This window comes from Oryx dammah, unplaced genomic scaffold (genome assembly GCF_014754425.2).
Source record: "Oryx dammah isolate SB20612 unplaced genomic scaffold, SCBI_Odam_1.1 HiC_scaffold_28, whole genome shotgun sequence".
Classification (NCBI taxonomy): Eukaryota; Metazoa; Chordata; class Mammalia; order Artiodactyla; family Bovidae; genus Oryx; species Oryx dammah.
The window spans coordinates 93,056,814-93,072,814 of record NW_024070212.1 but is presented as its reverse complement, the minus strand read 5'-3'; positions in this window follow the sequence as shown (position 1 = coordinate 93,072,814).

Genomic DNA, 16,001 nt, shown 5'->3' with positions numbered 1-16,001 from the left:
TTATTTAACTTCTATGCAGAGTACATCATGAGAAATGCTGGACTGGAAGAAGCACAAGCTGGAATCAAGATTGCCAGGAAAAATGTCAATAACCTCAGATATGCAGATGACACCACCCTTATGGCAGAAAGTGAAGAGGAACTAAAAAGCCTCTTGATGAAAGTGAAAGTGGAGAGCAAAAAAGTTGGCTTAAAGCTCAGCATTCAGAAAACTAAGATCATGGCGTCTTGTCCCATCACTTCATGGGAAATAGATGGGGAAACAATGGAAAGAGTGTCAGACTTTATTTTGGGGATGGCTCCAAAATCACTGCAGATGGTGACTGCAGCCATGAAATTAAAAGACACTTACTCCTTGGAAGGAAAGTTATGACCAATCTAGATTGTATATTGAAAAGCAGAGACATTACTTTGCCAATAAAGGTCCGTCTAGTCAAGGCTATGGTTTTTCCAGTGGTCATGTATGGATGTGAGAGTTGTACTGTGAAGAAAGCTGAGCGCCAAAGACTTGATGCTTTTGAATTGTGGTGTTGGAGAAGACTCTTGAGAGTCCCTTGGACTGCAAGGAGATCCAACCAGTCCATTCTGAAGGAGATAAGTCCTGGGTGTTTTTTGGAAGGAATGATGCTAAAGCTGAAACTCCAATACTTTGGCCATCTCCTGCAAAGAGTTGACTCATTGGAAAAGACTCTGATGCTGGGAGGGATTGGGGGCAGGAGAAGGGGATGATAGAGAATGAAATGGCTGGATGGCATCACCGACTCGATGGACATGAGTTTGAGTGAACTCTGGGAGTTGGTGATGGACAGGAAGGCCTGATGTGCCACGATTCATGGGGTCACAAAGAGTCAGACACGACTGAGAGAGTGAAATGACTGATGCGTGCGTGAACACTCTGGCAAGAAATTAATTTCCTACCACGTGCTAATTGAAGTAATGGTCAATAACCTCTCCTTTGTGTATGACCTTACTTTTGCAGGGGCTGTAATGGAAATGAAGTGTAAATACTCTACGTATAAAATAATATGTGTGGCTGACTTATTCCAAAAATAAGGTGTGCTGAATCTTAGGAAAGGTGTAGATACCTCAGATACCGCAGGTTCATTTTCAGACTAGGACAATACAGTGAATAGAGCAGTAAAGTGAGTAGCACGATTTTTTTTTTTTTTTTGGTTTCCCGGTGCATATAGAAGCTATATTTACACCATACTGTAGTGTGTTAAGTGTGCAATAGCATTATGCCTAAGAAAAACAGCATACATAATATAATTTAAAATGCCTTATTGCTAAAAATGCTGGGCATCATTTGATAATGCAGTATTGTCATGAATCTTCAATTTGCCAAAACAAAAAAGTGCGATATTTGTGAAGCACAATAAAATGGGGTATGCCAGTATAGCAGAGAAAGTGAGAAAAGCAACCAATTCTACTTGAATATATTTTCTGTTATTAATCCACAAGATTTATTTTTCAAAATGTAATTCATTTTATTCTGTCAGGAATGTGTATTCAAAACTAGTATTCTTTTCTTGAACTTTTATAATCACACTGTTTATACTACATATAAATTTAATTATGGGTCTGACCAATAGGAAAGAGAAAGCTCAAAACAAGTTAGGAGGTGATATAAATGTAATAGGGGCTTCCCTGGTGGCTCAGAGGTAAAGAATCTGCCTGCAATGCAGGAGACATAGGAGTTCAATTCTTGGGTCAGGAAGATACCCCAGAGGAGGACATGGCAATCCACTCCAGTATTCTTGTCTGACTACAGCCCACTGGGCTGTAGTCAATGGGGTCTTAACAAGTTGAACGTGACTGAGTGACTAAGCACAACAGTACAACATAAATGTAATAGAGTGTGGGTTACATAGAGTCAGATGGACCAAACCTATCTATTTATTAGCTGTGTATGAATTTAAGCAACTTATTTATCTTAAGTTGGGTTCTCCTACAGCTAAGACCCTGAAATAAGGCATGGGGTACTAATTCTCTTCTTAGTGGTTGACAGTTACTTTTGGGATTGTTAATTCTCTGGTACTTCCCTAGGCAGCCTTCCTTTGAGTAGCTTGTGCCTACTGCTAAATAAAATCCTCAGGCAAAAAGACAAACAATTGAGACAGGAAGGCATCAGCACAGCCTTAATGGAAATTGACACATGAACCTGCTGGTAGCCTCTAGGGTGGAACAACAGAATATGGGCTGGCACTGATGATGTGTGATACATTCATTAAACCTTAATTTCTTTCTCTGTATGCTAGAAATAATAGAGATTATAGCTAGAATGATAAGCCTCTAGCTCATAAAAATATTTTTTAAATTTTGAATATCTTAACATAATAATGTTGTATAGTAATACTTAGTCACCTCTTTTTAAAATTTTAAACATGCATTAATATTTGTGTGTCACTCTGTTTGTGGGACACACTCCCTTTTCTTCTTCTGCTGCTGCTGCTAAGTCGCTTCAGTCGTGTTTGACTCAGTGCCACCCCATAGGTGGCAGCCCACCAGGCTCCCCCAACCCTGGGATTCTCCAGGCAAGAACACTGGAGTGGGTTGCCATTTCCTTCTCCAATGCATGAAAGTGAAAAGTGAAAGTGAAGTTGCTCAGTCGTGCCCGACTCTTCGCGACCCCATGGACTGGAGCCTACCAGGCTCCTCTGTCCATGGGATTTTCCAGGCAAGAGTACTGGAGTGGGTTGCCATTGCCTTTTCCACCCTTTTCTTCTAGTCTACTTCTACTCACTCTTATAGGAATCACACATTAGCTAGAAGATGTTCCTAAATCTGATTCCTTAACACCCTACTCCTCTCTCTAGAATAATTTGTCTCCCCACTAGATCATAACAAGAACAAAGGCAGTGTAATTTATACTTCAACAAAAATGTATGAAGCACTGTGACAAACTGGAGAACATAAAGATTAAAAAGGAAACCCCACTTTCAAGGTTTTACGATTCAGACTGGGTATAAACAAAAAGTTAAACTACTAAAATACATCATGATACTTCAGTTCAGTTCAGTTGCTCAGTCGTGTCCGACTCTTTGCGACCCCAAGAATCGCAGCACGCCAGGCCTCCCTGTCCATCACCAACTCCCGGAGTTCACTCAGACTCACATCCATCCAGTCAGTGATGCCATCCAGCCATCTCATCCTCGGTCATCCCCTTCTCCTCCTGCCCCCAATCCCTCCCAGCATCAGAGTCTTTTTCAATGAGTCAACCCTTCGCATGAGGTGGCCAAAGTACTGGAGTTTCAGCTTTAGCATCATTCCTTCCAAAGAAATCCCAGGGCTGATCTCCTTCAGAATGGACTGGTTGGATCTCCTTGCAGTCCAAGGGACTCTCAAGAGTCTTCTCCAACACCACAGTTCAAAAGCATCAATTCTTCGGGGCTCAGTCGTCTTCACAGTCCAACTCTCACATCCATACATGACTACCGGAAAAACCATAGCCTTGACTAGACGGACGTTAGTCGGCAAAGTAATGTCTCTGCTTTTGAATATGCTAGGTTGGATAAAGGTAAATACAAGGTTTTAAAGAAGAAAATAGGAATTAACTCACCCTGTCTTTGAAAGTGACAGAGAGCCTCAGAAGTAAATGTAGTTAAGCTTACAGTTGATGAATAAGTAGAATTTAGCCTGGAAGGATACAAATGAGACTGTTAATAATAGTTACATGTAGAGAAGGAAGTGTGTGTTTGTAATTCGGAGGAAAGAGGGCAAAATAAAGGAATACTTAATTTTTACTCTGTGTACTTTTGTGTTACCTGAATCCTTTGTAAAGAATATGTACTCATCATTTGCTTGTGTAATTAAAGAGAAAAAAGAAAAAACCTGCTAGCTTGATTGAAGGGATACCAGAGAGGAAACTGTAAAGGTAGAGACTTCAGCTCAGGAAACTGCATCACATTCAGAGAGGTACATGTATGGCTGTTACATAATGAGCCTAAAGGAAAGTGTCAGGAAATCAAATTAGAGAGTTATATTTGGGGCAAACCAGATGTGTAGGTTATTTGCAATAGTCAAATGGAAAAGCATGAACACATAAACTAACAAGGGTGAGAGAAGAAGGAATGGAGGATACCAGAGACAGAGGTAGTGAAAGAAAGTTTTAGTCACTCAGCCATGTCTGACTCTTTGCCACCCTGTGGTCTGTCCATGAAATTCTCCAGGCAAGAATCCTGGAGTATCTTCCCAACCCAGGGATTGAACCTGTGTCTCCTGCATTGCAGGCAGATTCTTCTATAGTCTGAGCTACCAGGGAAGCCCAGAGAAAGAGGTAAAAGCTACATAATTTGGTGCATAGATAGAGAAGGTAAAATAGCACCTATCTCAACTGAGTTCTATGAGACAATTAATCCCTTATGTCTTAAAATATCTATTATGTGCAATGAATTAATTTCCCATGCATCTGGAATAGTACTAATTATGTAACTATTCTTGGAAAAATTGTGAAAATAATCACTTAAATAATTTTCCATGTTCAGATAAAGAACATGGATTGAGAATATAATTGCCTGGAATATGGTTGCATATTATTGGCAAAAATGTGTCCTGTATGTGTAGAAGTAAATTTGAGTTCAGTTTTCAGTATATTGAATTTGAATTGTTTATGGTACATTTAGGAGGTGTGATGTGATAGCTTGTTGAGTAAAAAATTCTGGAGCATCTACTAGATGTCTTGACTGGAAAGAAAGTTGAGTAAGATTCAGCATATAAGTTAAATCCATAGATTCATAAAGTAACTCAACTCAAGTAATATGAGAAAAAAAAAAGATTTAAAATAGAATCTTAGAGAAGTATGACATTTGGGAGATGGGCATCAGAAGATGAGCCTGACTAGAAGATTAGAGAAAGAACTGGAAACCTGAAGAAAATTATGCATAGAAGTCGAGGAAGAGAAGGATAATAAAAATGATGGAAGGATCAACAGGGTCATTACTGCAGAAATGTGTCCATTGACACTTCATTGCACTGCAAAGAGAAGAGATCCAGCTCCACCTACCAGAACACAGACACAAGCTCCCCTAACCAGGAAACCTTGACAAGCCTTTAGTCCAGCCCCACCCACAGGGAGGAACCTCCACAATAAAAAGGAACCACAAACTTCCAGCTTACAGAAAGGGGCCCCCCAAACACAATCTAAACAAAATGAAAAGGCAGAGAAATATTCAGCATGTAAAGGAACATGATAAATGTCCACCAAACCAAACAAAAGAGGAGGAGATTAGGGAGTCTACATGAAAAAGAATTCAGAATAATGATAGTAAAGATGATCCAAAATCTTGAAAACAAAATGGAGTTACAGATAAACAGATTGGAGACAAGGATTGAGAAGATGCAAGAAATGTTTAACAAGGACCTAGAAGAAATAAAGGAGAATCAATCAATAATGAATAAAGCAATAACTGAGATCAAAAGTACTCTGGAGGGAACCAACAGTAGAATAACTGAGGCAGAAGATAGGATAAGTGAGGTAGAATATAGAATTATGGAAATAAATGAAGCAGAGAGGGAAAAAGAAAAAAGAATTAAATGAGAACAGCCTCAGAGACCTCTGGGACAATGTCAAAGCCCCAACATTGGAATCATATTAGTCCCAGAAGAAGACAAAAAGAAAGGACATGAGAAAATACTTGAGACAATATTTGAAAACTTCCCTAAAATGGGGCAGGAAATAGCCACCCAAGTCCAAGAAATCCAGAAAGTCCCAAACAGGATAAACCCAAAGTGAAACACCCCAAGAAACATATTAATCAAACTAACAAAGCTCAAATACAAAAGAGCAAATATTAAAATCCACAAGGGAAAAGCAAACAAATAACTCATAAGGAGATCCCCATAAGTATAACAGCTGATCTTTCAATAGAAACTCTTCAGGACAGAAGGGAATGGCAGGACATACTTAAAGTGATGAAAGAGAAAAACCTACAACCCAGATTACTGTATCCAGCAAGGATCTCATTCAAATATGAAGGAGAAATCAAAAGCTTTACAGATAAGCGAAAGCTGAGAGAATTCAGCACCACCAAACCAGCTCTTCAACAAATGCTAAAGGATCTTCTCTAAACAGGAAACACAGAAAAGGTTTATAAACTCAAACCCAAAACAACAAAGTAAATGGCAATGGGATCATTCTTATCAATAATCCCCTTAAATGTAAATGGGTTGAATGCCCCAACTGAAAGATAAAGACTGGCTGAATGGACACAAAAATGAGACCCTTATATATGTTGTCTACAAGAGACCCACCTCAAACCAAGGGACATATACAGATTGAAAATAAAGGGCTGGAAAAGATATTTCATGCAAATGGAGACCAAAAGAAAACAAGAGTAGCAATACTCATATCAGATAAAATAGACTTTGAAATAAAGACCATGAAAAGGGACAAAGAAGGACACTACATAAAGATCAATGGATCAATCCAAGAAGAAGATATAACAATTATAAACATATATGCACCCAACATAGGAGCACCACAATATGTAAGGCAAAAGCTAACAAATGTGAAAGGGGAAATTAACAGTAACACAATAATAGTGGGAGACTTTAATACCCCACTCACACCTATGGATAGATCAACCAAACAGAAAATTAACAAGGAAACACAAACTATAAATGATACAATGGACCAGTTAGGCCCAGTTAATATCTATAGGACATTTCACCCCAAAACAATGAATTTCACCTTTTCCTCAAGTGCACACGGAACCTTCTCCAGGACAGATTACATCCTGGGCCATAAATCTAGCCTTAGTAAATTCAAAAAAATTGAAATCATTTCAAGCATCTCTTCTGATCACAATGCAGTAAGATTAGATGTCAACTACAGGAAAAAACTATTAGAAATACAAACATATGGAGGCTAAATAACACACTTCTGAATAACCAACAAATCATGGAAGAAATAAAAATATGCATAGAAACAAAACAAAATGAATCCTATGGGATTCAGTAAAAGCAGTGCTAAGGGGAAGATTCATAGCATTATAAGCTTACCTCAAGAAACAAGAGAAAAATCAAATAAATAACCTAACTCTACACCTAAAGCAACTAGAAAAAGAAGAAATGAAGAACCCCAGGGTTAGCAGAAGGAAAGAAATCATAAAAATTGGGGCAGAAATAAATGAAAAGAAACAAAGGAGACTATGGCAAAAATCAACAAAACTAAAAGTTGGTTCTTTGAGTGGATAAATAAAATAGACAAACCATTAGCCAGACTCATCAAGAAAAAAAGGGAGAAGAATCAAATCAACAAAATTAGAAATGAAAATGGAGGAATCACAACAGACAACATAGAAATGCAAAGGTTCATAAGAGACTGCTATCAGCAACTATATGCCAATAAAATGGATAGTTTGGAAGAAACAGACAAATTCTTAGAAAAGTATAACCTTCCAAAACTGAACCAGGAAGAAATAGAAAATCTTAACAGACCCATCACAAACATGGAAATATAAACTGTAATAAAAAATCTTCCAACAAACAAAAGCCCAGGACCAGACAGCTTCACAGGTGAATTCTACCAAAAATTTAGAGTAGAGCTAACACCTATCCTACTCAAACTCTTCCAGAAAATTGCAGAGGAAGGTAAACTCCCAAACTCATTCTGTGAGACCACCATCACCCTAATACCAAAACCAGACAGATGCCACACTCAAAAAAGAAAACTATAGGCCAGTATCACTGATGAACATAGATGCAAAAATCCTCAACAAAATTCTAGCAAACAGAATCCAACAACATATTAAAAAGATCATGCATCATGACCAAGTGGGCTTTATCCCAAGAATGCAACGATTCTTCAGTATTTGCAAATCAATCAATGTGATACACCACATTAACAAATTGAAGGATAAAAATCATATAATTATCTCAATAGATGCAGAGAAAGCCTTTGACAAAATTCAACATCCATTTATGCTAAAAACTCTCCAGAAAGGAGGCATAGAAGGAACATACCTCAACATAATAAAAGCCATATATGATAAACTCACACCAAACATTATCCTCAGTGGTGAAAAATTGAAAGCATTTCCCCTAAAGTCAGGAACAAGATGAGGGTGCCCACTCTCACCACTACTATTCAACATAGTTTTGGAAGATTTGGCCACAGCAATCAGAGCAGAAAAAGAAAAAAAAAAGAATCCAAATTGGAAAAGAAGAAATAAAACTTTCACTGTTTGCAGATGACATGATCCTATACATAGAAAACCATAAAGACTCCACCAGAAAATTACTAGAGCTAATCAATGAACATAGTAAAGTTGCAAGATATAAAATCAAAACACAGAAATCCCTTGAATTCCTATACACTAACAATGAGAAAACAGAAAGAGAAATTAAGGAAACAATTCCATTCACCATTGCAACGAAAATAATAAAATACTTAGGAATATATCTACCTAAAGAAACAAAAGACCTATATATAGAATACTATAAAACACTGATGAAAGAAATCAAAGAGGACACGAATAGATGGAGAAATATACCATGTTCATGGATTGGAAGAATCAATACAGTGAAAATGAGTATACCACCCAAAGCAATCTATAGATTCAATGCAATTCCTATCAAGCTACCAACGGTATTTTTCACAGAACTAGAACAAATAATTTCACAATTTGTATGGAAATACAAAAAACATTGAATAGCCAAAGCAATCTTGAGAAAGAAGAATGGAACTGGAGGAATCAACCTGCCTGACTTCAGACTATACTACAAAGCCACAGTCATCAAGACAGTATGGTACTGGCACAAAGACAGAAATATACATCAATGGAACAAAATAGAAAGCCCAGAGATAAATCCATGAACCTATGGACACCTTATCTTTGACAAAGGAGCCAAGAATATACAATGGAGAAAAGACAATCTCTTTAACAAATGGTGCTGGGAAAACTGGTCAACCACTTGTAAAAGAATGAAACTAGAACACTTTCTAACACCATACACAAAAATAAACTCAAAATGGATTAAAGATCTAACTGTAAGACCAGAAACTATAAAACTCCTAGAGGAAAACATAGGCAAAACACTCTCTGACAGAAATCACAGCAGGATCCTCTATGACCCACCTCCCAGAATATTGGAAATAAAAGCAAAAATAAACAAATGGGACCTAATTAAAATTAAAAGCTTTTGCACAACAAAGGAGACTATAAGCAAGGTGAAAAGACAGCCTTCAGAACGTTAGAAAATAATAGCAAATGAAGCAACTGACAAAAAATTAATCTCAAAAATATACAAGCAACTCCTGCAGCTCAATTCCAGAAAAATAAATGACCCAATAAAAATAATGGGCCAAAGAACTAAACAGACACTTCTCCAAAGAAGACATACAAATGTCTAACAAAGTCAAGTGGGCCTTAGAAAGCATCACTACGAACAAAGCTAGTGGAGGTGATGGAATTCCAGTTGAGCTGTTTCAAATCCTGAAAGATGATGCTGTGAAAGTGCTGCACTCAATATGCCAGCAAATTTGGAAAACTCAGCAGTGGCCACAGGACTGGAAAAGGTCAGTTTTCATTCCAATTCCAAAGGAAGGCAATGCAAAAGAATGCTCAAACTACCACACAATTGCACTCATCTCACATGCTAGTAAAGTAATGCTCAAAATTCTCCAAGCGAGGCTTCAGCAATATGTGAACCGTGAGCTCCCTGATGTTCAAGCTGGTTTTACAAAAGGCAGAGGAACCAGAGATCAAATTGCCAACATCTGCTGGATCATGGAAAAAGCAAGAGAGTTCCAGAAAAACATCTATTTCTGCTTTCTTGACTATGCCAAAGCCTTTGACTGTGTGGATCACAATAAACTGTGGAAAATTCTGAAAGAGATGGGAATACCAGACCACCTAACCTGCCTCTTGAGACATCTGTATGCAGGTCAGGAAGCAACAGTTAGAACTGGACATAGAACAATAGACTGGTTCCACATAGGAAAAGGAGTATGTCAAGGCTGTATATTGTCACCCTGCTTATTTAACTTATATGCAGAATACATCATGAGAAACACTGGACTGGAAGAAACACAAGCTGGAATCAAGATTGCTGGGAGAAATATCAATAACCTCAGATATGCAGATGACACCACCCTTATGGCAGAAAGTGAAGAGGAACTAAAAAGCCTCTTGATGAAAGTGAAAGAGGAGAGCAAAAAAGTTGGCTTAAAGCTCAACATTCAGAAAACGAAGATCATGGCATCTGGTCCCATCACTTCATGGGAAATAGATGGAGAAACAGTAGAAACAGTGTCAGACTTTATTTTTTTGGGGCTCCAAAATCACTGCAGATGGTGATTGCAGCCATGAAATTAAAAGACACTTACTCCTTGGAAGAAAAGTTATGACCAACCTAGATAGCATATTCAAAAGCAGAGACATTACTTTGCCAACTAAGTTCTGTCTAGTCAAGGCTCTGGTTTTTCCTGTGGTCATGTATGGATGTGAGAGTTGGACTGTGAAGAAGGCTGAGCACCGAAGAATTGATGCTTTTGAACTGTGGTGTTGGAGAAGACTCCTGAGAGGATGAGATAGCTGGATGGCATCACGGACTCGATGGACGTGAGTCTGAGTGAACTCTGGGAGATGGTGATGGACAGGGAGGCCTGGCGTGCTGCGATTCATGGGGTCGCAAAAAGTCAGACACAACTGAGCGACTGAACTGAACTGAACAAGCACATGAAAAAAATGCTCAACATCACTCATTATCAGAGAAATGCAAACAAAACCTCAATGAGCTACCATCTCACGCCAGTCAGAATGGCTGCTATCAAAAAGTCTACAAACAATAAATGCTGGAGAGGGTGTGGAGAAAAGGGAGCCCTCTTACACTGTTGGTGGGAATGTACACTAGGACAGCCACTATGGAAAACAGTGTGGAGATTCCTTAAAAAACTGAAAACAGATCTGCCATACAACCTAGCAATCCCACTGCTGGGCATACACACTGAAGAAACCAGAATTGAAAGAGACTCGTGTACCCCATTGTTCATTGCAGCACTGTTTACAATAGCTAGGATATGGATACAACCTAGATGGCCATCGGTAGTTGAATGGATAAGAAAGCTGTGGTACATATACACAATGGACTATTACTCAGTTATTAAAAAGAACACATTTGAATCAGTTCTAATGAGGTGGATGAAACTGGAGCCTATTATACAGAGTGAATTAAGTCAGAAAGAAAAACACCAATACAGTATATTAACACATATATATGGAAGTTAGAAAGATGGTTAATGATGACCCTGTATGTGAGATAGAAAAAGAGACACAGAGATAAAGAACAGTCTTTTGGATTCTGTGGGAGAAGGTGAGGGTGGGATGATTTGAGAGAATAGCATTGAAAGATGTATATTACCATATGTAAAATACATCACTAGTCCAAATTTGATGCATGAAACAAGGAACTCAAATTGGTGCACTGGGAAAACTGAGAGGGATGGGATGGGGAGGGTGGTGGGAGGGGGTTCGGGATGGGGGACACTTGTACACCTGTGGCTGATTCATGTCAGTGTGTGGCAAAAACCACCACAATATTGTAAACTAAATAGCCTCCAATTAAAATAAATAAATTTTTTAAAGAAAGAATTGTGTCCATTGGCCATGGTAATGTGGAATACAATGTTGACATTAGTGAGAGCAGCTTTGGAGGAATTGTATGGGCAGAAGCAATATTAGAGTGAGTTGGGAAGTGAAAAACAGAGTAGTGACAGTGAAAAACTTCCAAGATGCTTGCCTGTGAAGAAGGATAAAGGTTTTATTTATCTTGAAGATGGAAGGGACTTTTGGTTGGTATATGTATATATTAAGGGAAAAGATCAATAGAGGGATGGGAAAGAAATAGTACAGAAGGAAGAGAGAAGATAGTTTCCAACTGTAGTGCTGGAGAAGACTCTTGAGAGTCCCTTGGACTGCAAGGAGATCAAATCAGTCAAACCTAAAGGAAATTAACCCTAAATATTTATTGGAAGGACTGATGCTGGAGCTCCAATAATTTGGCCACTTGATGTGAAGAGCCTGCTCACTGGAAAAGACTCTGATGCTGGGAAAGATTGAAGGTAGGAGGAGAAGGGGGCAACAGAGAATGAGATGGTTGGATGGCATCACCAAATCAATGTTCATGAGTTTGAGCAAACTCTGGGAGACAGTGACGGACAGGGAAGCCTGGCATGCTGCAGTCCATGGGGTTGCAAAGAGCCAGACAAGACTTAACAACTTGGACAACAATGGTAGCTCTGTTTTTGTTTTTCTGAGGAACCTGCATATTCTTCTCCATAGTAACTATATCAGTTTACCTTCTCACCAGCAGTGTAGGAGAGTGCCCTTTCCTCCACACCCCTTCAGCATTTGTTGTTTGTAGACTTTGATGTTGGCCATTCTGACCTGTATGAAGTGATACTTCATTGTAACTTTGATTTGTATTTCTATAATAATTAGCATTGTGAGCATCTCTTCATGTGCTTTTTGGCTATCTGTATGTCTTCTCTGGAGAAATGTCTATTTAGAACTTCTGCCCATTTTTTAATTGTTTTATTTTTTATGTTAAGCTGTATGGGCTGTTTATATATTTTTGATATTAATCCTTATCATTTGCAAATATTTTCTCCCATTTTGGTTATCTTTTTGTTTTGTTTATGGTTTTCTTTACTGTACAAAAGCTTTTAAGATTGACTAGGTCCCCTTTGTTTATTTTTATTACTCTACAAGGTAGAGTAGTAAAAGATTGGTACAAAAGATTGGTACGATTTATGTCAGAGAGTGTTCTGCTTGTGTTTTCCTCTAAGGGTTTATAGTATTCAGTCTTACATTTGGGTCTTCAATGTATTTTAAGTTTATTTTTGTGTATGGTGTTAGAGAATATTCTAATTTCATTCTTGTACATGTCCAGTTTTCCAAGCACCACTTATTGAAGAGGCTGTCTTTTCTCCATTGTATGTTCTTGCTTCCTTTGTTGTACATTAATTGGCCATAAGTACTTGTGTTTATTTCTGAGATTTCTATCCTGCATTGATCTATAAGTCTATATTTGTGCCAGTAATCAAAACAGTAGCTTTTGATTACTGTAGCTTCACAATATAGTTTGAAATCAGAATGCCTGATTTCTCCAGCTCTGATTTCCTTTCTCGAGATTGCTTTGGCTCTTCAGGGTCTTCTGTGTTTCATACAAATTTTAGGGTTTTTTGTTGTAGATCTGCAAAAAATGCCATTGGTAATTTCATAGGGATTGCACTGAATCTATAGATTGCCTTGGGTAATATAGTCATTTTGACAGTATCAAAGGCAACTTCATTTTATGATTAGTTTTCTTACTACATTCTTCAGCATATTCTTTCTAATGATATTTTTTAGTACTTCTTAGAGTTTTTCAAAATAATTTTAATCATAATAATAAATGATTTAATATTGAATACCAAAGTGATTTAAAACATCTGCTTAATTATGGTTGTATTTTACTATGCTTTTCAGGTCAAATAAAAGGGTATCAATATCAGTGCTGAACTAAACCACTTACACTGGACAGTTACCATCTTCAAATTCAGAGTAGGCCACACTTCAAAGAACTTAATTTATTAAAGGGCTGGGAAGAAAAATTATTTATGGGTGTTAGAAAGGCAAAATTTCAACAGAAAATATGAAACAAAGGCAAGAATTGGCAAAAAAGGTTTCATTTGAAAATATTTTAACACTCATTTAATATGGTAAGCAAAAATAATATCAGTGAAATTAGGATATCTATTTACAAAAGATAAAAATGAAAAACAAAACTCAATTTGGCTTTAACAGCAAAAATTATATTGTTTGGAATTGTAGGAGTTTGAAGAAATACATATAATATGAATCAGATCACATTTTATGAAAGAATCTTAAACTTACCTAAGAAAGAATGTAGTTGAAAAAAAAAACAATTCAATTGACTTTAATAAATATTAACAATATACTCTGACACATGGTTGGTAAATACATTGAGAAAGTCTTGTGAGAATAAAAAAGCATCTCAGTATTAAATTTAACCTACTCTCTTCAATGAAAACAATCATTTCAAACTAAAAGCAAAAAGGATACTATGATTTTCAGTTCAGTTCAGTTCAGTCATTCAGTCATGTCCGACTCTTTGAGACCCCAAGAACCGCAGCATGCCAGACCTCCCTGTCTGTCACCCGGAGTACACCCAAACTCATGTCCATCGAGTCGGTGATGCCATCCAGCCATCTCATCCTCTTCTCCTCCTGCCCTCAATCTTTCCCAGCATTGGGGGCTTTTCAAATGAGTCAGCTCTTCACATCAGGTGGCCAAAGTATTGGAGTTTCAGCTTCAGCATCAGTCCTTCCAATGAACACCCAGGACTGATCTCCTTTAGGATGGACTGGTTGGATCTCCTTGCAGTCGAAGGGACTCTCAAGAGTCTTCTCCAGCACCACAGTTCAAAAGCATCAATTCTTCAGCGCTCAGCTTTCTTTATAGTCTAACTCTCACATCCATACATGACTACTGGAAAACCCATAGCCTTGACTAGATGGACCTTTGTTGGCAAAGTAATGTCTCTGCTTTTTAATATGCTGTCTAGGTTGGTCATAGTTTTTCTTCCAAGGAACAAGCATCTTTTAATTTCATGGCTGCAGTCACCATATGCAGTGGTTTAGGAGCCCAAGAAAATAAAGTCTCTCACTGGTTCCATTGTTTCCCCATCTATTCTGAATGTTGACTTTTAAGCCAACTTTTTCACTCTCCTCTTTCACTTTCATTAAGAGGCTCTTTAGTTTTTCTTTGCTTTCTGCTATAAGAGTTGTGTCATCTGCATATCTGAGGTTATTGACATTTCTCCCAGCAATTTTGATTCCAGCTTGTGCTTCATCCAGCCCTGCATTTCTCATGATGTACTCTGCATGGAAGTTACATAAGCAGGGTGATGATATACAGTCTTGATGTACTCCTTTCCCAATTTGGAACCATTCTGTTGTTCCATGTCCAGTTCTAACTGTTGCTTCTTGACCTGCATGCAGATTTCTCAGGAGGCAGGTAAGGTGGTCTGATATACCCATCTCTTTCAGAATTTTCCACAGTTTGTTGTGCTCCACACAATCAAAGTCTTTGGCATAGTCAATAAAACAGAAGGAGATGTTTTTCTGGAACTCTCTTGCTGTTTTAGTGGTCCGACGGATGTTGGCAATTTGACCTCTGGCTCCTCTGCCTTTTCTAAATCCAGCTTGAACATCTAAAAGTTCTCGGTTCATGTACTGTTGAAGCCTGAGTTGGAGAATTTTAAGCATTACTTTGCTAGAGTGTGAGATGAGTGTAATTGTGCGGTAGTTTGAGCATTCTTTATCTTTACCTTTCTTTGAGATTGGAATGAAAACTGACCTTTTCCAGTCCTGTGGCCACTGCTGAGTTTTCCAAATTTGCTGGCATATTGAGTGCAGCACTTTCACAGCATCATCTTCCAGGATTTGAAATAGCTCAAATGGAATTCCATCACCTCCACTAGCTTTGTTCATAGTGATGCTTTCTGAGGTCCACTTGATTTTGCATTCCAGGATGTCTGGTAGGTGATAAATACCATATGATCTCACTTACATGTGGAATCTGGAAAATTCGGTAAATGAACAAGCTGAAATAACACAGAAACAGAGTTATAAATACAGGGAACATTTGGAGGTCTCCAGAAGGGAGTGGGGGGAGGTGGTTTGGTGAAATAGGTGAAGGGGATTGGCAGGTACAAACTTGTAGTTATAAAATAAATGAGTCATAGAGATGTAATATACAGCATAGGGAATATAGTCAATAATACTGCAGTAACTTTGTATGATGACAGATGGTTACTAGATTTATTATGGTGATAATTTCATACTGTATAAATGTTGAATCACTGTATTACACACCTGAAATTATTATAATATTGCATGTCAATGATACTTCAATTAAAAAATAAAAAAAGAATGCCCCTGTGACTCTCTAGTCTGGCTCAGCACTTATCTTATACTGTGGTTTTGCTGTCTGTGCC